Here is a 25,028-nt window from a genome sequence, read left to right as displayed (position 1 = left end):
TAATTTTCGTGGGGTTATTTTCGTGGTGCATTCAGCCAACTCGCGGGAGCCTAAGACTTTTGCTGGCGCATTCAGTCCACTCACGGGAGCCTAACCCTAACCCACCCGTACCATTTAAAAGGTCTGTTTCTAAACATTCAGAAAACCATAACATTTTTGACTTTCGATCCACAGAATTTAAGTTATGACAGCCGAAAGATTCACGAATTAAACGGAAGGTGGGTCTTTCAACAGCCATAACAGTTGATCCATGTCAAAAATTTTATAATATTCCGAAAGCTTAGAAAAATACATTTCAAATGATGTGTTTCAATCCAATATTTCATCCGGGCCCTGAATTTGTTATTTTTAGACCTCGGACCATGGGGACTAAATTGGCAAATATCAAATAAATATGGTATCATTTGAAAGGTCTGTTTCTAAGCATTCAGAAAACCTAAGCTTTCGCTGGCGCATTCAGTGCACTTGCATAAAAAACACAAAACAAGGAGGTACAATGCAGCTGTTGTGAATTATTGAACCTCCACTCATGGGAACGTAAAACTATTGCTAGTGACTAAACACAGTCACACATGCAAGGGGGGAGTACAGCGCAAAAAGCACACAAACTACAAAACACAGTCACACATGCAAGGGGGGAGTACAGCGCAAAAAGCACAAACTACAAAACACAGTCACACATGCAAGGGGGGAGTACAGCGCAAAAAGCACAAACTACAAAACACAGTCACACATGCAAGGGGGGAGTACAGCGCAAAAAGCACAAACTACAAAACACGTAAAACTATTGCTAGTGAATTGAACCCACTCACGGGAACGTAAAACTATTGCTAGTGAATTGAACCCACTCATGGGAACGCAAAACTATTGCTAGTGACCACTCACGGGAACTTAAAACTATTGCTAGTGAATTGAACCCACTCACGGGAACGCAAAACTATTGCTAGTGAATTGAACCCACTGACGGGAACGCAAAATTATTGCTAGTGAATTGAACCCACTAACGGGAACGTAAACTATTGCTAGTGAATTTAACCCACTCACGGAAACTTGAAACTATTGCTAGTGAATTGAATCCACCCACGGGAACGTAAAACTATTGCTAGTGAATTGAACCCACACAAGGGAATGCAAAACTATTGCTAGCGAATTGAACCCACTCACGGGAACGCAAAACTATTGCTAGTGAATTGAACCCACTCACGAGAACGCAAAACTATTGCTAGTGAATTGCACCCACTCACGGGAACGCAAAACTATTGCTAGTGAATTGAACCCACTCACGGGAACGCAAAACTATTGCTAGTGAATTGAACCCACCCACGGGAACGCAAAACTATTGCTAGTGAATTGAACCCACCCACGGGAACGCAAAACTATTGCTAGTGAATTGAACCCACTCACGGGAACTTAAAACTATTGCTAGTGAATTGAACCCACTCACGGGAACGTAAAACTATTGCCAGTGAATTGAACCCACTCAAGGGAATGCAAAACTATTGCTAGTGAATTGAACCCACTCACGGGAACTTAAAACTATTGCTAGTGAATTGAACCCACTCACGGGAACGTAAAACTATTGCTAGTGACCACTCACGGGAACTTAAAACTATTGCTAGTGAATTCAACCCACCCACGGGAACGCAAAACTATTGCTTGTGAATTGAACCCACCCACGGGAACGCAAAACTATTGCTAGTGACCACTCACGAGAACTTAAAACTATTGCTAGTGAATTGAACCCACTCACGGGAACGTAAAACTATTGCTGGTGAATTAAACCCACCCACGGGAACGCAAAACTATTGCTGGTGAATTGAACCCACTCACGGGAACGCAAAACTATTGCTAGTGAATTGAACCCACCCACGGGAACGCAAAACTATTGCTAGTGACCACTCACGAGAACTTAAAACTATTGCTAGTGAATTGAACCCACTCACGGGAACGTAAAACTATTGCTAGTGAATTGAACCCACTCACGGGAACGTAAAACTATTGCTAGTGAATTGAACCCACTCACGGGAACGCAAAACTATTGCTAGTGAATTGAACCCACCCACGGGAACGCAAAACTTTTGCTAGTGACCACTCACAGGAACTTAAAACTATTGCTAGTGAAATGAACACACCCACGGGAACGCAAAACTATTGCTAGTGACCACTCACGAGAACTTAAAACTATTGCTAGTGAATTGAACCCACTCACGGGAACGTAAAACTATTGCTGGTGAATTGAACCCACCCACGGGAACGCAAAACTATTGCTAGTGAATTGAACCCACTCACGGGAACGCAAAACTATTGCTAGTGAATTGAACCTACCCACGGGAACGCAAAACTATTGCTAGTGAATTGAACCCACTCACGGGAACTTAAAACTATTGCTAGTGAATTGAACCCACTCACGGGAACGCAAAACTATTGCTAGTGAATTGAACCCACTCACGGGAACGCAAAACTATTGCTAGTGAATTGAACCCACTCACGGGAACTTAAAACTATTGCTAGTGAATTGAACCCACTCACGGGAACGTAAAACTATTGCCAGTGAATTGAACCCACTCAAGGGAATGCAAAACTATTGCTAGTGAATTGAACCCACTCACGGGAACTTAAAACTATTGCTAGTGAATTGAACCCACTCACGGGAACGCAAAACTATTGCTAGTGAATTGAACCCACTCACGGGAACTTAAAACTATTGCTAGTGACCACTCACGGGAACTTAAAACTATTGCTAGTGAATTGAACCCACCCACGGGAACGCAAAACTATTGCTAGTGAATTGAACCCACCCACGGGAACGCAAAACTATTGCTAGTGACCACTCACGAGAACTTAAAAGTATTGCTAGTGAATTGAACCCACTCACGGGAACGTAAAACTATTGCTAGTGAATTGAACCGACTCACGGGAACGTAAAACTATTAGTGAATTGAAACCACTCACGGGAACGCAAAACTATTGCTAGTGAATTGAACCCACTCACGGGAACGCAAAACTATTGCTAGTGAATTGAACCCACTCACGGGAACTTAAAACTATTGCTAGTGAATTGAACCCACTCACGGGAACGCAAAACTATTGCTAGTGACCACTCACGAGAACTTAAAACTATTGCTAGTGAATTGAACCCACTCACGGGAACGTAAAACTATTGCTAGTGAATTGAACCCACCCACGGGAACGCAAAACTATTGCTAGTGACCACTCACGAGAACTTAAAACTATTGCTAGTGAATTGAACCCACTCACGGGAACGTAAAACTATTGCTAGTGAATTGAACCCACTCACGGGAACGTAAAACTATTGCTAGTGAATTGAACCCACTCACGGGAACGCAAAACTATTGCTAGTGAATTGAACCCACCCACGGGAACGCAAAACTTTTGCTAGTGACCACTCACAGGAACTTAAAACTATTGCTAGTGAAATGAACACACCCACGGGAACGCAAAACTATTGCTAGTGACCACTCACGAGAACTTAAAACTATTGCTAGTGAATTGAACCCACTCACGGGAACGTAAAACTATTGCTGGTGAATTGAACCCACCCACGGGAACGCAAAACTATTGCTGGTGAATTGAACCCACCCACGGGAACGCAAAACTATTGCTAGTGAATTGAACCCACCCACGGGAACGCAAAACTATTGCTAGTGAATTGAACCCACTCACGGGAACGCAAAACTATTGCTAGTGAATTGAACCCACTCACGAGAACGCAAAACTATTGCTAGTGAATTGAACCCACTCACGGGAACGCAAAACTATTGCTAGTGAATTGAACCCACTCACGGGAACGCAAAACTATTGCTAGTGAATTGAACCCACTCACGGGAACGCAAAACTATTGCTAGTGAATTGAACCCACCCACGGGAACGCAAAACTATTGCTAGTGAATTGAACCCACCCACGGGAACGCAAAACTATTGCTAGTGAATTGAACCCACTCACGGGAACTTAAAACTATTGCTAGTGAATTGAACCCACTCACGGGAACGTAAAACTATTGCCAGTGAATTGAACCCACTCAAGGGAATGCAAAACTATTGCTAGTGAATTGAACCCACTCACGGGAACTTAAAACTATTGCTAGTGAATTGAACCCACTCACGGGAACGTAAAACTATTGCTAGTGACCACTCACGGGAACTTAAAACTATTGCTAGTGAATTGAACCCACCCACGGGAACGCAAAACTATTGCTAGTGAATTGAACCCACCCACGGGAACGCAAAACTATTGCTAGTGACCACTCACGAGAACTTAAAACTATTGCTAGTGAATTGAACCCACTCACGGGAACGTAAAACTATTGCTGGTGAATTAAACCCACCCACGGGAACGCAAAACTATTGCTGGTGAATTGAACCCACTCACGGGAACGCAAAACTATTGCTAGTGAATTGAACCCACCCACGGGAACGCAAAACTATTGCTAGTGACCACTCACGAGAACTTAAAACTATTGCTAGTGAATTGAACCCACTCACGGGAACGTAAAACTATTGCTAGTGAATTGAACCCACTCACGGGAACGTAAAACTATTGCTAGTGAATTGAACCCACTCACGGGAACGCAAAACTATTGCTAGTGAATTGAACCCACCCACGGGAACGCAAAACTTTTGCTAGTGACCACTCACAGGAACTTAAAACTATTGCTAGTGAAATGAACACACCCACGGGAACGCAAAACTATTGCTAGTGACCACTCACGAGAACTTAAAACTATTGCTAGTGAATTGAACCCACTCACGGGAACGTAAAACTATTGCTGGTGAATTGAACCCACCCACGGGAACGCAAAACTATTGCTGGTGAATTGAACCCACCCACGGGAACGCAAAACTATTGCTAGTGAATTGAACCCACCCACGGGAACGCAAAACTATTGCTAGTGAATTGAACCCACTCACGGGAACGCAAAACTATTGCTAGTGAATTGAACCTACCCACGGGAACGCAAAACTATTGCTAGTGAATTGAACCCACTCACGGGAACTTAAAACTATTGCTAGTGAATTGAACCCACTCACGGGAACGCAAAACTATTGCTAGTGAATTGAACCCACTCACGGGAACGCAAAACTATTGCTAGTGAATTGAACCCACTCACGGGAACTTAAAACTATTGCTAGTGAATTGAACCCACTCACGGAAACGTAAAACTATTGCCAGTGAATTGAACCCACTCAAGGGAATGCAAAACTATTGCTAGTGAATTGAACCCACTCACGGGAACTTAAAACTATTGCTAGTGAATTGAACCCACTCACGGGAACGCAAAACTATTGCTAGTGAATTGAACCCACTCACGGGAACTTAAAACTATTGCTAGTGACCACTCACGGGAACTTAAAACTATTGCTAGTGAATTGAACCCACCCACGGGAACGCAAAACTATTGCTAGTGAATTGAACCCACCCACGGGAACGCAAAACTATTGCTAGTGACCACTCACGAGAACTTAAAAGTATTGCTAGTGAATTGAACCCACTCACGGGAACGTAAAACTATTGCTAGTGAATTGAACCGACTCACGGGAACGTAAAACTATTAGTGAATTGAACCCACTCACGGGAACGCAAAACTATTGCTAGTGAATTGAACCCACTCACGGGAACGCAAAACTATTGCTAGTGAATTGAACCCACTCACGGGAACTTAAAACTATTGCTAGTGAATTGAACCCACTCACGGGAACGCAAAACTATTGCTAGTGACCACTCACGAGAACTTAAAACTATTGCTAGTGAATTGAACCCACTCACGGGAACGTAAAACTATTGCTAGTGAATTGAACCCACCCACGGGAACGCAAAACTATTGCTAGTGACCACTCACGAGAACTTAAAACTATTGCTAGTGAATTGAACCCACTCACGGGAACGTAAAACTATTGCTAGTGAATTGAACCCACTCACGGGAACGTAAAACTATTGCTAGTGAATTGAACCCACTCACGGGAACGCAAAACTATTGCTAGTGAATTGAACCCACCCACGGGAACGCAAAACTTTTGCTAGTGACCACTCACAGGAACTTAAAACTATTGCTAGTGAAATGAACACACCCACGGGAACGCAAAACTATTGCTAGTGACCACTCACGAGAACTTAAAAGTATTGCTAGTGAATTGAACCCACTCACGGGAACGTAAAACTATTGCTAGTGAATTGAACCGACTCACGGGAACGTAAAACTATTAGTGAATTGAACCCACTCACGGGAACGCAAAACTATTGCTAGTGAATTGAACCCACTCACGGGAACGCAAAACTATTGCTAGTGAATTGAACCCACTCACGGGAACTTAAAACTATTGCTAGTGAATTGAACCCACTCACGGGAACGCAAAACTATTGCTAGTGACCACTCACGAGAACTTAAAACTATTGCTAGTGAATTGAACCCACTCACGGGAACGTAAAACTATTGCTAGTGAATTGAACCCACCCACGGGAACGCAAAACTATTGCTAGTGACCACTCACGAGAACTTAAAACTATTGCTAGTGAATTGAACCCACTCACGGGAACGTAAAACTATTGCTAGTGAATTGAACCCACTCACGGGAACGTAAAACTATTGCTAGTGAATTGAACCCACTCACGGGAACGCAAAACTATTGCTAGTGAATTGAACCCACCCACGGGAACGCAAAACTTTTGCTAGTGACCACTCACAGGAACTTAAAACTATTGCTAGTGAAATGAACACACCCACGGGAACGCAAAACTATTGCTAGTGACCACTCACGAGAACTTAAAACTATTGCTAGTGAATTGAACCCACTCACGGGAACGTAAAACTATTGCTGGTGAATTGAACCCACCCACGGGAACGCAAAACTATTGCTGGTGAATTGAACCCACCCACGGGAACGCAAAACTATTGCTAGTGAATTGAACCCACCCACGGGAACGCAAAACTATTGCTAGTGAATTGAACCCACTCACGGGAACGCAAAACTATTGCTAGTGAATTGAACCCACCCACGGGAACGCAAAACTATTGCTAGTGAATTGAACCCACTCACGGGAACTTAAAACTATTGCTAGTGAATTGAACCCACTCACGGGAACGTAAAACTATTGCTAGTGAATTGAACCCACTCAAGGGAATGCAAAACTATTGCTAGTGAATTGAATCCACTCACGAGAACGCAAAACTATTGCTAGTGAATTGAACCCACCCACGGGAATGCAAAACTATTGCTAGTGACCACTCACGGGAACTTAAAACTATTGCTAGTGAATTGAACCCACCCACGGGAACGCAAAACTATTGCTAGTGAATTGAACCCACCCACGGGAACGCAAAACTATTGCTAGTGACGACTCACAGGAACTTAAAACTATTGCTAGTGAATTGAACCCACCCACGGGAACGCAAAACTATTGCTAGTGACTTGAACCCACTCATGGGAACGCAAAACTATTGCTAGTGACCACTCACGAGAACTTAAAACTATTGCTAGTGAATTGAACCCACTCATGGGAACGCAAAACTATTGATAGTGACCACTCACGGGAACTTAAAACTATTGCTAGTGAATTGAACCCACTCACGGGAACGTAAAACTATTGCTAGTGAATTGAACCCACCCACGGGAACGCAAAACTATTGCTAGTGACCACTCACGAGAACTTAAAACTATTGCTAGTGAATTGAACCCACTCACGGGAACGTAAAACTATTGCTAGTGAATTGAACCCACTCACGGGAACGTAAAACTATTGCTAGTGAATTGAACCCACTCACGGGAACGCAAAACTATTGCTAGTGAATTGAACCCACCCACGGGAACGCAAAACTTTTGCTAGTGACCACTCACAGGAACTTAAAACTATTGCTAGTGAAATGAACACACCCACGGGAACGCAAAACTATTGCTAGTGACCACTCACGAGAACTTAAAACTATTGCTAGTGAATTGAACCCACTCACGGGAACGTAAAACTATTGCTGGTGAATTGAACCCACCCACGGGAACGCAAAACTATTGCTGGTGAATTGAACCCACCCACGGGAACGCAAAACTATTGCTAGTGAATTGAACCCACCCACGGGAACGCAAAACTATTGCTAGTGAATTGAACCCACTCACGGGAACGCAAAACTATTGCTAGTGAATTGAACCCACCCACGGGAACGCAAAACTATTGCTAGTGAATTGAACCCACTCACGGGAACTTAAAACTATTGCTAGTGAATTGAACCCACTCACGGGAACGTAAAACTATTGCTAGTGAATTGAACCCACTCAAGGGAATGCAAAACTATTGCTAGTGAATTGAATCCACTCACGAGAACGCAAAACTATTGCTAGTGAATTGAACCCACCCACGGGAATGCAAAACTATTGCTAGTGACCACTCACGGGAACTTAAAACTATTGCTAGTGAATTGAACCCACCCACGGGAACGCAAAACTATTGCTAGTGAATTGAACCTACCCACGGGAACGCAAAACTATTGCTAGTGAATTGAACCCACTCACGGGAACTTAAAACTATTGCTAGTGAATTGAACCCACTCACGGGAACGCAAAACTATTGCTAGTGAATTGAACCCACTCACGGGAACGCAAAACTATTGCTAGTGAATTGAACCCACTCACGGGAACTTAAAACTATTGCTAGTGAATTGAACCCACTCACGGGAACGTAAAACTATTGCCAGTGAATTGAACCCACTCAAGGGAATGCAAAACTATTGCTAGTGAATTGAACCCACTCACGGGAACTTAAAACTATTGCTAGTGAATTGAACCCACTCACGGGAACGCAAAACTATTGCTAGTGAATTGAACCCACTCACGGGAACTTAAAACTATTGCTAGTGACCACTCACGGGAACTTAAAACTATTGCTAGTGAATTGAACCCACCCACGGGAACGCAAAACTATTGCTAGTGAATTGAACCCACCCACGGGAACGCAAAACTATTGCTAGTGACCACTCACGAGAACTTAAAAGTATTGCTAGTGAATTGAACCCACTCACGGGAACGTAAAACTATTGCTAGTGAATTGAACCGACTCACGGGAACGTAAAACTATTAGTGAATTGAAACCACTCACGGGAACGCAAAACTATTGCTAGTGAATTGAACCCACTCACGGGAACGCAAAACTATTGCTAGTGAATTGAACCCACTCACGGGAACTTAAAACTATTGCTAGTGAATTGAACCCACTCACGGGAACGCAAAACTATTGCTAGTGACCACTCACGAGAACTTAAAACTATTGCTAGTGAATTGAACCCACTCACGGGAACGTAAAACTATTGCTAGTGAATTGAACCCACCCACGGGAACGCAAAACTATTGCTAGTGACCACTCACGAGAACTTAAAACTATTGCTAGTGAATTGAACCCACTCACGGGAACGTAAAACTATTGCTAGTGAATTGAACCCACTCACGGGAACGTAAAACTATTGCTAGTGAATTGAACCCACTCACGGGAACGCAAAACTATTGCTAGTGAATTGAACCCACCCACGGGAACGCAAAACTTTTGCTAGTGACCACTCACAGGAACTTAAAACTATTGCTAGTGAAATGAACACACCCACGGGAACGCAAAACTATTGCTAGTGACCACTCACGAGAACTTAAAACTATTGCTAGTGAATTGAACCCACTCACGGGAACGTAAAACTATTGCTGGTGAATTGAACCCACCCACGGGAACGCAAAACTATTGCTGGTGAATTGAACCCACCCACGGGAACGCAAAACTATTGCTAGTGAATTGAACCCACCCACGGGAACGCAAAACTATTGCTAGTGAATTGAACCCACTCACGGGAACGCAAAACTATTGCTAGTGAATTGAACCCACTCACGAGAACGCAAAACTATTGCTAGTGAATTGAACCCACTCACGGGAACTTAAAACTATTGCTAGTGAATTGAACCCACTCACGGGAACGCAAAACTATTGCTAGTGACCACTCACGAGAACTTAAAACTATTGCTAGTGAATTGAACCCACTCACGGGAACGTAAAACTATTGCTAGTGAATTGAACCCACCCACGGGAACGCAAAACTATTGCTAGTGACCACTCACGAGAACTTAAAACTATTGCTAGTGAATTGAACCCACTCACGGGAACGTAAAACTATTGCTAGTGAATTGAACCCACTCACGGGAACGTAAAACTATTGCTAGTGAATTGAACCCACTCACGGGAACGCAAAACTATTGCTAGTGAATTGAACCCACCCACGGGAACGCAAAACTTTTGCTAGTGACCACTCACAGGAACTTAAAACTATTGCTAGTGAAATGAACACACCCACGGGAACGCAAAACTATTGCTAGTGACCACTCACGAGAACTTAAAAGTATTGCTAGTGAATTGAACCCACTCACGGGAACGTAAAACTATTGCTAGTGAATTGAACCGACTCACGGGAACGTAAAACTATTAGTGAATTGAACCCACTCACGGGAACGCAAAACTATTGCTAGTGAATTGAACCCACTCACGGGAACGCAAAACTATTGCTAGTGAATTGAACCCACTCACGGGAACTTAAAACTATTGCTAGTGAATTGAACCCACTCACGGGAACGCAAAACTATTGCTAGTGAATTGAACCCACTCACGGGAACGCAAAACTATTGCTAGTGACCACTCACGAGAACTTAAAACTATTGCTAGTGAATTGAACCCACTCACGGGAACGTAAAACTATTGCTAGTGAATTGAACCCACCCACGGGAACGCAAAACTATTGCTAGTGACCACTCACGAGAACTTAAAACTATTGCTAGTGAATTGAACCCACTCACGGGAACGTAAAACTATTGCTAGTGAATTGAACCCACTCACGGGAACGTAAAACTATTGCTAGTGAATTGAACCCACTCACGGGAACGCAAAACTATTGCTAGTGAATTGAACCCACCCACGGGAACGCAAAACTTTTGCTAGTGACCACTCACAGGAACTTAAAACTATTGCTAGTGAAATGAACACACCCACGGGAACGCAAAACTATTGCTAGTGACCACTCACGAGAACTTAAAACTATTGCTAGTGAATTGAACCCACTCACGGGAACGTAAAACTATTGCTGGTGAATTGAACCCACCCACGGGAACGCAAAACTATTGCTGGTGAATTGAACCCACCCACGGGAACGCAAAACTATTGCTAGTGAATTGAACCCACCCACGGGAACGCAAAACTATTGCTAGTGAATTGAACCCACTCACGGGAACGCAAAACTATTGCTAGTGAATTGAACCCACCCACGGGAACGCAAAACTATTGCTAGTGAATTGAACCCACTCACGGGAACTTAAAACTATTGCTAGTGAATTGAACCCACTCACGGGAACGTAAAACTATTGCTAGTGAATTGAACCCACTCAAGGGAATGCAAAACTATTGCTAGTGAATTGAATCCACTCACGAGAACGCAAAACTATTGCTAGTGAATTGAACCCACCCACGGGAATGCAAAACTATTGCTAGTGACCACTCACGGGAACTTAAAACTATTGCTAGTGAATTGAACCCACCCACGGGAACGCAAAACTATTGCTAGTGAATTGAACCCACCCACGGGAACGCAAAACTATTGCTAGTGACGACTCACAGGAACTTAAAACTATTGCTAGTGAATTGAACCCACCCACGGGAACGCAAAACTATTGCTAGTGACTTGAACCCACTCATGGGAACGCAAAACTATTGCTAGTGACCACTCACGAGAACTTAAAACTATTGCTAGTGAATTGAACCCACTCATGGGAACGCAAAACTATTGATAGTGACCACTCACGGGAACTTAAAACTATTGCTAGTGAATTGAACCCACTCACGGGAACGTAAAACTATTGCTAGTGAATTGAACCCACTCACGGGAACGTAAAACTATTGCTAGTGAATTGAACCCACCCACGGGAACGCAAAACTATTGCTAGTGAATTGAACCCACCCACGGGAACGCAAAACTATTGCTAGTGAATTGAACCCACTCACGGGAACGCAAAACTATTGCTAGTGAATTGAACCCACTCACGGGAACGTAAAACTATTGCTAGTGAATTAATTGAACCCACTCACGGGAACGCAAAACTATTGCTAGTGAATTGAACCCACTCACGGGAACGCAAAACTATTGCTAGTGAATTGAACCCACTCACGGGAACGCAAAACTATTGCTAGTGAATTGAACCCACCCACGGGAACGTAAACACTAGGGGGGAGTACAGCGAATAACTATTCCAAGCACTGTTAAATAAGGCCTATCACATTAATATGCTCAGATCAAAGTTTGGTCAGGGAAAGAGAGATCAAAGTTTGGTCAGGGAAAGAGTCACACTCTGCACGCGGCAGTACTCACTGTTTCTTAGGTCGATTGTATTTTTATCTGACGTCCAATGGCTGGATCATCATCAGCATCCAACAGAGTGAACAACTGACCCTCACGAATCTAACAAGTGAGAGAACAATCAGACCACTCAATCACTAGTAGATAATTCCACCATAACAATTATTATCTTAAACAATTTTATTTCTTCAAATCAACTTGAGCTGCAATAATTGATAGTGTATGTACAGTCTTGTAGCACTACTAAATATGGGGCTCTCAAACTTAGGCCTGATTTAACACAACGCTTTCCCCATAAAATGTACAATGCAACTTTCAGGAGATCAGAACTTCACTAAAAAGCAATCAATATAAAAACTAAGAGATGCATTCTGTAGCTCTAGACAAGGCTTATCACATGACATGCTCAGATCACAGTTCTGGTGGGGGAAAGAGTCACACTCTGCACGCGGCAGTACTCACTATTTCTTAATTGTGTTCCTTTATTTACAGTGCAAGACGTCCAATGGGTCGTACACAAACTCCACAGTGTCACCTTGTAACTCCTCCATCATATGTTGTCATAGTAACTTGTCACTGACTCCGCCCCTCTCGTGCTCTCCATCACTGTACGCAATGAAGTAACGGATCAACAAATGTGTAGCAATGGATGCATTTGTCACAGAGGCTGTATAGTTTGATCACTAGTAATGATATCTATTAGCAGATATTGAATGCCAGTCATCTAAAGCAGCCTATACACTATACTAGGTGATCCACTTTTGATCATGACTAGCCACTCACTTGTACTCGCTGCGATGCTCTTTGCCTTGTGATCCATTGCTGCTGGTCTTTTGGAGGAGTATCCACCCGATATCCAGCCTTATGGAAGCTCCTAGAGGGAAGGACAAGTGAACGCTTTTCCTCACCAGCCGTCTCCATCTTGTGTGTGAGCGTGTCTGGTAAAGGACCTTTACCAGACACCTTTAAAAGGGTATGTCATCAAATCTACAAAATGAAACATATTTTGTCTAATGGTTTGACGATCCTTTACCCACTGGCCATGTGGTGCATTCATTGCAGTTCTAATACTCTGAGGGCACATCCATTGGAGTGGTCCTACTAGCTAGCACGGTGCACTGGACACAATGGACCAACACTCTAACTCAGGAGAAAGGTGAGCGCTACCTTTATTAGAGTATAAAGTATCATCCAATAGCTCTATCCAATAGTTGATGATACCGTAGAGCTAGAAATAAATGATGATTAATGCTAATTTTGCGAGCGTATTTTTGTATTTCAAGGCCTGTACAATCCATTGAAATCACGGTTATTCAATATTACAAAGCATTTAAGCTCACATGATTATAATTATTTCCACTGATTTTGATTCAGATTGAGAACATACTCCATGACTCTGTGCACGACACGCTACGTGGGTGAACTGCAACAAGTCACAAACGTGTGAGGAAGGGGATCTTTTAGCCTCGATCTCAGGCCGCACTGAAGATGAGGTTGATGAGGCCATACCACTATCTATGACGAGGCCTAGCATATGCCATTACCTACTCAGCGTGAATGTGATCTGCTGCCAGCATGTGCCAGTCCAGTGGCTGTGCTATAGGATAAGAATGGATGAATGCATGAAAGGATGGAGGTGAGGGGAGATGCTTTGTAGTCTGAGCCAGGTTTTGTGGTGATAGTATCTGATAATGGGGATGGGTCTATGTGGTTCTTCTAGGTGGCAAGCACAAAACAAGCATTAACCTCAAATGTTGGTTCTTAGAATTAGCGTTAGGCATTCGTCAAAAAATAGATAGTAGTGTGTGTGTGTGTGTGTGTGTGTGTGTGTTCGTGCGTGCGTGCGTGCGTGTGTGTAGAGATGGCACCTGTTGTTGGCTACTTATAATAATCACGAGGTTCTCATTGTTTTGTTCATATTTCCCGATAGTATTGCTTGCCCATGTGTTAGACCTTATTGGTGGAGGGAGGTCAATATTGAGCAACCATAGCTAGCTGAGTTGGCATGGGCTCAGAGATTTCATTTGTGGTGGTATTTTACACTACAGTATGGTGTAATTATTTATCCATGCATGTATGGACATGTGGCAGTACTATTGGAGGTGACCTTTCACTAATTATGACCTTTCAATGACATTCTACCAAATTGCTTTGTTTACTGTGAAAGGGGTGGAATGTGACACCTCTCTGAAAAGGGGGAGGATCTGTGCAATGATTATGTTTACTGAGAAACAGAGAAACAAGGAAAGGGGCGAAATTTCCTCTTTATATGTGAAACACGTTTGCTAGTAATACTCATTTGAAAGCTCTCAATGAGACGAATGTAATGGTACCCATATCATCACACCTTCACACAACACACACCCGCCCACACATAGGCACTACTCCATTTGGTGACAACCCTCTAGCCATAGTCAGTGCTCAGTACAGCATTCCTGAAGACTCCCCCTACACACAAGACCTGCATGCACAACTTGAGAGGTACATGTACACACACACACACCCCACCCCCTTACACACACACACACACACACACACACCAGCCTTAAGTCCTAAGTGTATTGCTCTAATGATTCTCCCCCTCTTTGTAGCTTACTTGTTGACCTCTGACCCTGAGCTGCGTCCCAGTATCTGGCAAGTGTGTGAGGTGGTGTCCAGGATCACAGGAACTACCAACCATGTCACTAATGTCTTTGTGAGTACCTTACTATTAGTATACCCTGTATATGTATAGTGGTGGGTAGACCAACAGTGGCTGTATTATAGAGGGTGGTCTGCTAACACAGGTCCAAACACATGCTATGGAGACTTTGGGGCCCATTAACCTGGCTGTATTATAGAGGGTGGTCTGCTGACACAGGTCCAAACACATGCTATGGAGACTTTGGGGCCCATTAACCTGGCTGTATTATAGAGGGTGGTGTTAACACAGGTCCAAACACATGCTATGGAGACTTTGGGACCCATTAACTTGGCTGTATTATAGAGGGTGGCCTGCTAACACAGGTCCAAACACATGCTATGGAGACTTTGGAGCCCATTAACCTGGCTGTATTATGGAGGGTGGCCTGCTAACACTGGTCCAAACACATGCTATGGAGACTTTGGGGCCCATTAACCTGGCTGTATTATAGAGGGTGGCCTGCTAACACTGGTCCAAACACATGCTATGGAGACTTTGGGGCCCATTAACCTGGCTGTATTATAGAGGGTGGCCTGCTAACACTGGTCCAAACACATGCTATGGAGACTTTGGGGCCCATTAACCTGGCTGTATTATAGAGGGTGGTCTGCTGACACAGGTCCAAACACATGCTATGGAGACTTTGGGGCCCATTAACCTGGCTGTATTATAGAGGGTGGCCTGCTAACACAGGTCCAAACACATGCTATGGAGACTTTGGGGCCCATTAACCTGGCTGTATTATAGAGGGTGGCCTGCTAACACAGGTCCAAACACATGCTATGGAGACTTTGGGGCCCATTAATCTGGCTTATTGATTATACAGCAGAGGCTGACTCTGGGTCCCTTATCAAACCTGGCTGTATTATAGAGGGTGACTACAATAGACACACTCCACTCTATATACTGCTTATTGAACCTCCCACCCCTCACACACACACACACACACACCCACACCCACACACACACACACACACACACACACACACACCTCACAGACTGGCAGTCCATTTCCTACGGATGACTTTGGTAGCACTTCATTTTTGACGGACGTTCCTCTACCCCGCCCACTCATAATACTGCTGACAATGCAAGACGAGATTTGTTTGGAGGGTTCAAAGGTTACGCCGACAATGACAACTGTAGATCAATTTGGAGCAGTTCCTTTTAGCTGAATTTTAATATTTATTTTTTCGTGTGTTTAGTATTATTATAAGTGTTGTTTTGTGTGTAGTAGGATCACATGACTCCACTATTGACTGTACATCTGTGCAATTATAAATGGATTTTTATGCTTTTGCAATTGCAATTAATCATGTGGGTTTTTGTGGCCGGAAGGGCCCTTGAAATACAGAAAGAGGGTGCATGCATGTGGCATGCACTTTGCTTACTGAGAAACAATTCAAGGGGAGAATTTGACAGAGTTTGAACAAAGCTTCCGAATGGCTACTGAACAAGATTCAGAGTGAGTGAACATGTAGACTATAATTACTACTCATGGTAGCACCTTGTGATTGCATGGAGGGAGGCTCATTCCATTAGTAGAGTCAGAGCAGGCTATGATCAGAGGTGGAACACTGTACAGCAAAGTGACAGCTGGATATGTGCATGGTGTCACTTGTATAAACTATATACACATATCAAGTAATTCTCTGTATGACTGACCCCCCAACCATCTATTTCGTACAGTGCTCAAAAGAAGCTAGCCAGGGACTTAAGGCAGGCTGTAGACAATAATGACGTCACCAAAGTTAGGTCCCTGTTGGGACAGGGAGCAGACCCCAACCACCAGCTCTACTGGAGTGATGAGTGGGCGGGCAAGCCTCCATTACACTGGGCTTGCTGGGAGGGCTACCTTGAGATTGTGAAGACACTTGTTACTCATGGAGCTCGTACTGATAAAGGTGATGGGGTGTACAACAGTACTCCACTTCACTGGGCATGCGAGGGAGGTCATAAAGAGGTGGTGCAGTACTTGAAGGAGGTCGGGTGCAGCACTGGTAAGTAGTCATTATATAATTATTTGTGTATTGTAATTGTTTCTCCATATCATTATGGTATCTGAATTATATACATGTACTGTGTAGCAATATCAATTGTGTCAGTAATTTCGCGTAGTATAATAATTATTTGCGATGTAGTAGTCGTAGCACTGGTAAGTAGTCGTTGTGTATGTGAAGTTTTCATACCATACATACAGCGGAAAGTTTAATAGTGTTACATTTCAATTTCGAATAATTATTTGCAATGTACGTACACTTGTTTGAAATACATAAACATTTGCTATACGGTTGCCATAGTAATATCTGTTAAAAATATATGTGATAGTTGAACTTTGTTCCACAACAGATGTGAGGGATAATAGTAACAGGACTCAGGCATTTCTGTATGCGCTTTAGAAATCCCATACCTAATTTCCACAAACAGTGGTGTATCAAGCTCAAATTTCGCACACCAATAGAACAAGGCATGCCCTTTCCTATGCTACCTTTACTTTCTCTGTACGACAAGTGGTTGTGGTACAATGACATGTTTGGTCCATCTTGACCACTATACACTTACATACATGGCTGAAGTTAAACTCGTCACTAGAAATCCCATACCTAACTTCCGCACACAGTCGTGTATCACGTTCAAACTTTGTATACCAATATTAATAAGACCAACTATTTCTATTTGCATAGGCTTGTTTTATTTTTCCGCAATTTTGAGTCTATACTCTATAATAACATATCTCACTTAATTATTGAGTATATTGAGTATCACCACACACAGATGTGAGGGACTGGCAGGGCCGAACACCACTGCACGAGGCTTGTTTGGGAGGACATATACAACTAGTGAAATACCTAGTTGAGGAACTAAAGTGGGATGTTGGTGAGTGATTTCCGTAGTGGGTACTGTTTCATTAGATCCTCTGATAGACAACCCGTGAATATATTAATGTGGTTCAATGTGCATGTAATGAAACAATCAGTGTACCTGCAATTGTATCGTCATGGCAACTGCAATACAATACACTGTTGGTACATGATAATAAAATAATGTAGTCATCCTGCATGGTAATGTTCAATGCTGTCAGTACTACTACAAATCTCTATCCCTTACCTGTCTAGATGTGACTAGTGATGCTGGCAACACTCCTCTTGACATGGCAGTACAGTTGGGGAACACTGAAGTTGCTGACTATCTCAAGTCTGTAGTCTCCACTCCTGAACCAGGTATGTGTCACTAGAAATCCCATACCTAATTTCCACAAATATTGGTATAGCAAGTTCAAACTTTGCATACCAATAGAGCAAGCCATGCCGGTTCCATTGATACCTTCAATGTTTTTGTAGGACAATTGGTTGTGGTACAATTACACGTTTTGTAGACCCCGATAATACCTGGAATGTTAGTAGCTCCCACGCACATTCCATTCTACTTCTTGGCCTATAAATACATCGATCACTAGCACTTGTGTGGGTGCGTCTACTGTTATATAAATCGGAGAGTTTTCTGAATCACTATTGCAATATATTATAATGTACTTTATGTGTTACATGACATAATTATTATGCCTCGGTGCGCATGCGCAAGCGAGGTATGCGGTAGTGTGTTTGTGTGTGTGTGTGTGTGTGTGTGTGTGTGTGTGTGAGTGTGTGTGTGTGTGTGTGTGTGTGTGTGTGTGAGTGTGTGTGTGTGTGTGTGTGTGTGTGAGTGTGTGTGTGTGTTTGAGGGTATTCAAACGGAATGCTCACTTAAATTAATCTTTAAAAAGGTTGGCATCTGATGTCCTAATATTTAGGTATAGTAAACTTAGTGGTGGATCTTTGAGACCTTGTATTATCCTATCTATAGTTAGGCAAGCAAAAAGCAAAAACAAAAAAAGGAAAAGAGAACAAAAGAGCAAACAGCACAAAACTATGCATACAGGTAGAAAAAGCAAACAGATGCCCGACCTTGAGAGTCGAGAATGATGGGTTAAAGAGTCTTTAACGGTGCACCAACCCTCCCTATTCATCTGTTGCATTCAGAACAACTAGTATACTGAATAATTATTGTAATATTGACTTGGGGCCATGCTGATTGTAAGCTATATTCACATTTTAGGTATAAGGCTGACATAAAGTATAGAACTTGTCTTAGACTTGATATTGGCTGCTGTAATACTTCAACTTAGCTTGTGCATGGCTTGTGTCAGCTAACTGACCTTGAGGGAGGCTTAATTTATAAGGCCTAGGAACAGGCCTGTATTGTCTGGGCCAGGTTTTGTGGTGGTAGTATCTGATAATGGGGATGGGTCTATGTGGTTTTTCTATAGGTGGCAAGCACAAAACAATCATTAACCTCTAATTTTGGTTCTTAGAAATTAGCACAAGGTATTAGTCAAAATAAATAGATAGTAGTGTGTGTGTGTGTGTGTGCGTGCGTGGGTGGGTGTGTGTGTGTGTATGTGTGTGTGTGTGTGTGTGTGTGTGTGTGTGTGTGTGTGTGTGTGTGTGTGTGTGTGCGTGCGTGTGTGTGTGGGTGGGTGTGTGTGGGTGTGTGTGTGTGTGTGTGTGTGTGTGTGTGTGTGTGTGTGTGTGGGTGTGTGTTTGTGGGTGTGTGTGTGTGTGGGTGTGTGTGTTTGTGGGTGTGTGGGTGTGTGTGTTTGTGGGTGTGTGGTTTGTGGGTGTGTGTGTGTGTGTGTGTGTGTGGGTGTGGGTGAGTGGGTGGGTGGGTGGGTGTGTGTGTAGACCGCTACAGCTGCTCTAGGATCAATGAAGTGCTGCAAGTAAGAGTTTCTATAGGCTTCTAGTCATGTTTACTTGGATTTTAATTCATGGATTTTAAAAATTATGCCTAGTTTAGCTTACTTGGAATGCCTTTTCAGAAGAGCATGTAGCCAAAGTTGTCCATGGAGTGTTGCTACTCTACTTAGTAGTTAGCTCTGCACTAGAACGCTAGCTATTGGTAGCTGCAAGAGTGAGAAGAGAGCTGCAAGGCTCTGCTGATGCTGCCACTATAATTTTATATAGCATCGATCGTTTTTAACAACAATCATGGTCGATCATTACCCACTCTTTGAGTTTCCCTATATATTCTGCCTGCAGTAAAATTGCAAAAATGATAAATGTGTGTATAAGCTATTGCTAGTAGCTTTATTTGTTATGTTGTTTGACACCTCCACCGAGGCATCAGCACCTGCTGTGCTTTCATTATTACTGTACACCTCAGATACTCCAAATGGTTCCGAACAACTTCCTTCCACTTCTTCAAGTGATGATCCTAACCTAACCTCATCAAGTGAGTAATAATAATATGAAGTATCAATCAGTGGTACGTTTAAATTAAGAGAAGTGGGCGTGCTGCTCAGACTGAGTCAAAATCATACTGTAGCTATTTTTAGAGCTGCCTTCATGTGTAAATTGATACAGCCTCACATTTTTAAACGTTCCCTAGTATACATAGTGAGTTGCATGCTTTCTTCTCTTTATACACACACGCTTTGTGTAATGCTGAAAACACGTTAACACTATAATAATACTCATGACCCTGTGATTGAAAGGGTTTACTGCATGTACGCCCATATATGGAGTTAGGGTTTACGAATACATTATTTTATTGTGCTTGCCTCGATGCTTACTATGGCTCTTAACCACTTTTTGTTAATTAGATTTTAACTAGTGCAAATATTCGAGTTTATGGCTAGTTTTTTTGCCTCCTTGGAGTAGAATCTTTAGTCTCAGTTTAGACGCAATAGTGTCCCTGCAATAGAGCGAAGATATTATTAGTAGCCAGGGTGATAAAAGAGCTGCCACCAGCATCAAATGTACTGTCTACCACGTCTGTCTACCACGTGTTGTTGTTTTTAACTTTGAAGTTTTAGAATCCTTTTAGCAAGTCAATCATTTCCTACCCCGAGGCCATAGCAATTTATTTGATACGGCCTCTTGTTTAGATGTTGCCCAGTACATATAGCCCACTTCTCTTTATACGCTATAATTATATAGCTAGCTAGCTTGAGACAGAGGTTAGGTTTGTTACAGCTGCTCTTCACAGCTCTCTTAATAGAGCCTACGTTAGTGTTATATGGGCGTGGTCCGTCCATCGATGGAGGCTAGTGTCAGCTTTTCAGTCCATTATACTGATACCAGACCCTCTTCCTTGGAGGTGAAGTGGACGTGGGGACGAGGATAGCTAAAGCACCACCCACCTCCCTATTGATTGCATTGCATGAATTCACTTTTACCTGTTTTGTGAGTTAGTGCTGCCTCCGTTGTGAATAGCAGTGCTGTCAGGTAGTAAGTAGTGGTATTTTAGCGTAACCTTAAAGCACCACCCACCTCCCTATTGATGGCATTGCTCTCACATTTGACTTATTTGTGGTATTTTGTGGTATGAATTCCTGAGGGTTAGTGCTGCCTCTGTTGTGAATTTGTTGCTTCGTGACAACCTGTTATGCCGCATAGATGCTCAAATGTCATTGGTTGCTACTAGGAACGCAGTATATGACGCATGCAAGACTATTACGCACTATCAGCATTAAGTTGATTATAACATAATGCCCTCGTGATGTACTGCTAAAACAACTCTTGCTCTCGTGCTCTATATAGTTGTATTAGCAGTACATCCCTCGTGCATGAGTAATAACATACAATAGCCGTCAGAATAAAGTTCCTGTACCGTTTGCATGGGACGTCACGTTGTCGTTTTTATGCAAACTGACAATGTCTTGTCAACTGGAATTGAACGCTCATGTTTTATTCGTATACGCACCATAATTACGATTTGTTATGCAATTTTAAAACGGGTGAAAGTGTTGCTGAGTCAGCAACAATTAACTGGACACAAAGAATCTGAGAATGAAGCAACTTGGCAGCTAACCTTGTCATTGTAGTATCATATGCAGATACTTCATTACTATCATAGAATGCTCACTTCACTTACTGTGTACTTTGTTTTAATATTGTCATTGTCATCGTCAGACTATAATATTAAGAAATTGAGTATTACAGCACATGATCACTTTATTGACTGTGAACCATTTCATTCATCACTTGATATCATCGATGGAGGCTAGTGTCGGCTTTTCAGTCCATTATACTGATACCAGACCCTCTTTCTTGGAGGTGAAATGGACGTAGGGACGAGGATATAGCTAAAGCACCACCCACCTTCCTATTGATTGCATTGCATGAACTCACTTTTACCTGTTTTGTGAGTTAGCTGCCTCCGTTGTGAATAGCAGTGCTGTCAGGTAGTAAGTAGTGGTATTTTAGCGTAACCTTAAAGCACCACCCACCTCCCTATTGATGGCATTGCTCTCACTTTTGACTTATTTGTGGTATTTTGTGGTATGTTTTCCTGAGGGTTAGTGCTGCCTCCGTTGTGAATTTGTTGCTTCGTGGCAACCTGTTGTGCATAGACTGTTTTTGTGCTTACCATATAGCGGGTAATTTTCGTGAGGTAAAAAATTCGTTTATCTGGAAAACGGTGATTTTTGTGAGTAAAAATTTTTTCGTAGAGGTCAGCTTGCCAACGAAAATATTTACCCTACGAAAATTACCCTCTGCATGTACGGTAATCAGATTGCGATTATTGTAATACCTCACTTTACAATGATAAAAACATTTTACACCCAAAATATTAATCCTCAGCATCAAGTCTCTGTATGTGTGTGTCATGCCTCAATATAAATATGAACTGCGCTATCATTATGTCAAGCCATGTGTAAATGCAACGTACGCTAGCTATATAGCTGGTATTAATTGAGACTTCACGTAACGTGTCATGCAGTGCATGTGTAGTGTTGATGATGGTCATTTAGTTTGCTAGTTTGTGATCCTTGGAATGTGAATAATTATTGCATACCGTATTATGCTTGATCAGAGGCTGCGGCTATATACATTTTGCTGGTTTTGTTATCAAAAGTTCTGCTCTGAGAAAGTCTTTGTGAAGCACTAACTAATACCTGTACCTATTAACCTAACCTCATCAAGTGAGTAATAATAATATGAAGTATCAATCAGTGGTACGTTTAAATTAAGAGAAGTGGGCGTGCTGCTCAGACTGAGTCAAAATCATACTGTAGCTATTTTTAGAGCTGCCTTCATGTGTAAATTGATACAGCCTCACATTTTTAAACGTTCCCTAGTATACATAGTGAGTTGCATGCTTTCTTCTCTTTATACACACACGCTTTGTGTAATGCTGAAAACACGTTAACACTATAATAATACTCATGACCCTGTGATTGAAAGGGTTTACTGCATGTACGCCCATATATGGAGTTAGGGTTTACGAATACATTATTTTATTGTGCTTGCCTCGATGCTTACTATGGCTCTTAACCACTTTTTGTTAATTAGATTTTAACTAGTGCAAATATTCGAGTTTATGGCTAGTTTTTTTGCCTCCTTGGAGTAGAATCTTTAGTCTCAGTTTAGACGCAATAGTGTCCCTGCAATAGAGCGAAGATATTATTAGTAGCCAGGGTGATAAAAGAGCTGCCACCAGCATCAAATGTACTGTCTACCACGTCTGTCTACCACGTGTTGTTGTTTTTAAGTTTGAAGTTTTAGAATCCTTTTAGCAAGTCAATCATTTCCTACCCCGAGGCCATAGCAATTTATTTGATACGGCCTCTTGTTTAGATGTTGCCCAGTACATATAGCCCACTTCTCTTTATACGCTATAATTATATAGCTAGCTAGCTTGAGACAGAGGTTAGGTTTGTTACAGCTGCTCTTCACAGCTCTCTTAATAGAGCCTACGTTAGTGTTATATGGGCGTGGTCCGTCCATCGATGGAGGCTAGTGTCAGCTTTTCAGTCCATTATACTGATACCAGACCCTCTTCCTTGGAGGTGAAGTGGACGTGGGGACGAGGATAGCTAAAGCACCACCCACCTCCCTATTGATTGCATTGCATGAATTCACTTTTACCTGTTTTGTGAGTTAGTGCTGCCTCCGTTGTGAATAGCAGTGCTGTCAGGTAGTAAGTAGTGGTATTTTAGCGTAACCTTAACCGAATAGCCGCGGTTATGATTTCATACGTAGTACCTCCCACCGCGGAACCATTTTTTAAAGTACTTCCAGTTTTCAGCCCTTAGCAAAGAAAGCTGCGTAGCTTCGAAACGGTAGCAGTTTTCTTTGGGCAACTTTGCAGCTAGCTAGTCTACAGTAGCTACTCTATCAGGATCTCCTGGATTGCAACGGAATTGTCAACCAGCCAAGGCCACAGCGAAGGATCATTTTAGAGGTAAGCGTTTTGTGCGTATAACGATCGTACTTGTAGCTTGTGAAGCCTTTATAAGCGTTCTTAGCTGATGTACTGTACTTAGATACCTACTTAGATGCCTCAGTATGTAGAGAGTATAGTTTAGTAGTAGCTGAATATGTTTACAGACCCTTTTTAGAGTGTAGCCTACACGGTTAGATATTCAATTTTATCTTTTTGTTCAGCATTCGCCTCTGGCAAAGAAAGATGCATAACTTAGAAACTACAACCGTTTTCTTTAGGAAATATATACATAGATATAATATACATAAATATATATAGGTAGATAGTACCTGTGTCTGTAAGCACAGCTTTTACAGCCTTTATCATAAACATAATTAGATAAAACAATAATAGATAACAGCAACTAGAGTTCATGTTGTTGTGACTGCTCTCTTGTGCCATGTCATAAAGCAGTCTGTAGAAGTGTCTCCTGTGTGGCAGAACCATTTCTGGCATGCCTGGCAAAACCACAGGGAGTCTTTTCTTGCTTTTATCGATTTGCATAGATGACAGCGCCCTCTACATCCTTCCTGGTGATGCAGGGGGAAGTGGGCTATGGGTAGCGTCTTCGCTGTAGTATGTGTCCCCACTCCTCTCTTCCTAGACGCATAGCTTCCGATCAGCTCCTCTGCCAGCCGAAGGCGAAAAGAGAGGCTTGTCTTGCTCTTGTTTGAGGGTGAGGAGTATCTTGAGTGTAGTATGTAGCTATTGGTTACACA

General features: G+C 42.6%; 1 protein-coding gene across 2 annotated transcripts in view; it reads left to right on the top strand.

Moving 5' to 3' along the window:
* LOC135352082 (uncharacterized) overlaps positions 1 to 25,028 on the top strand; it is a 103,415-nt gene that overhangs the window by 24,258 nt on the left and 54,129 nt on the right. The gene's annotated exons all lie outside the window — the stretch shown is intronic.

Source organism: Halichondria panicea, chromosome 1 (genome assembly GCF_963675165.1).
Source record: "Halichondria panicea chromosome 1, odHalPani1.1, whole genome shotgun sequence".
NCBI classification, from domain to species: domain Eukaryota; kingdom Metazoa; phylum Porifera; class Demospongiae; order Suberitida; family Halichondriidae; genus Halichondria; species Halichondria panicea.
This window is presented reverse-complemented; position numbering and strand designations above follow the sequence as displayed.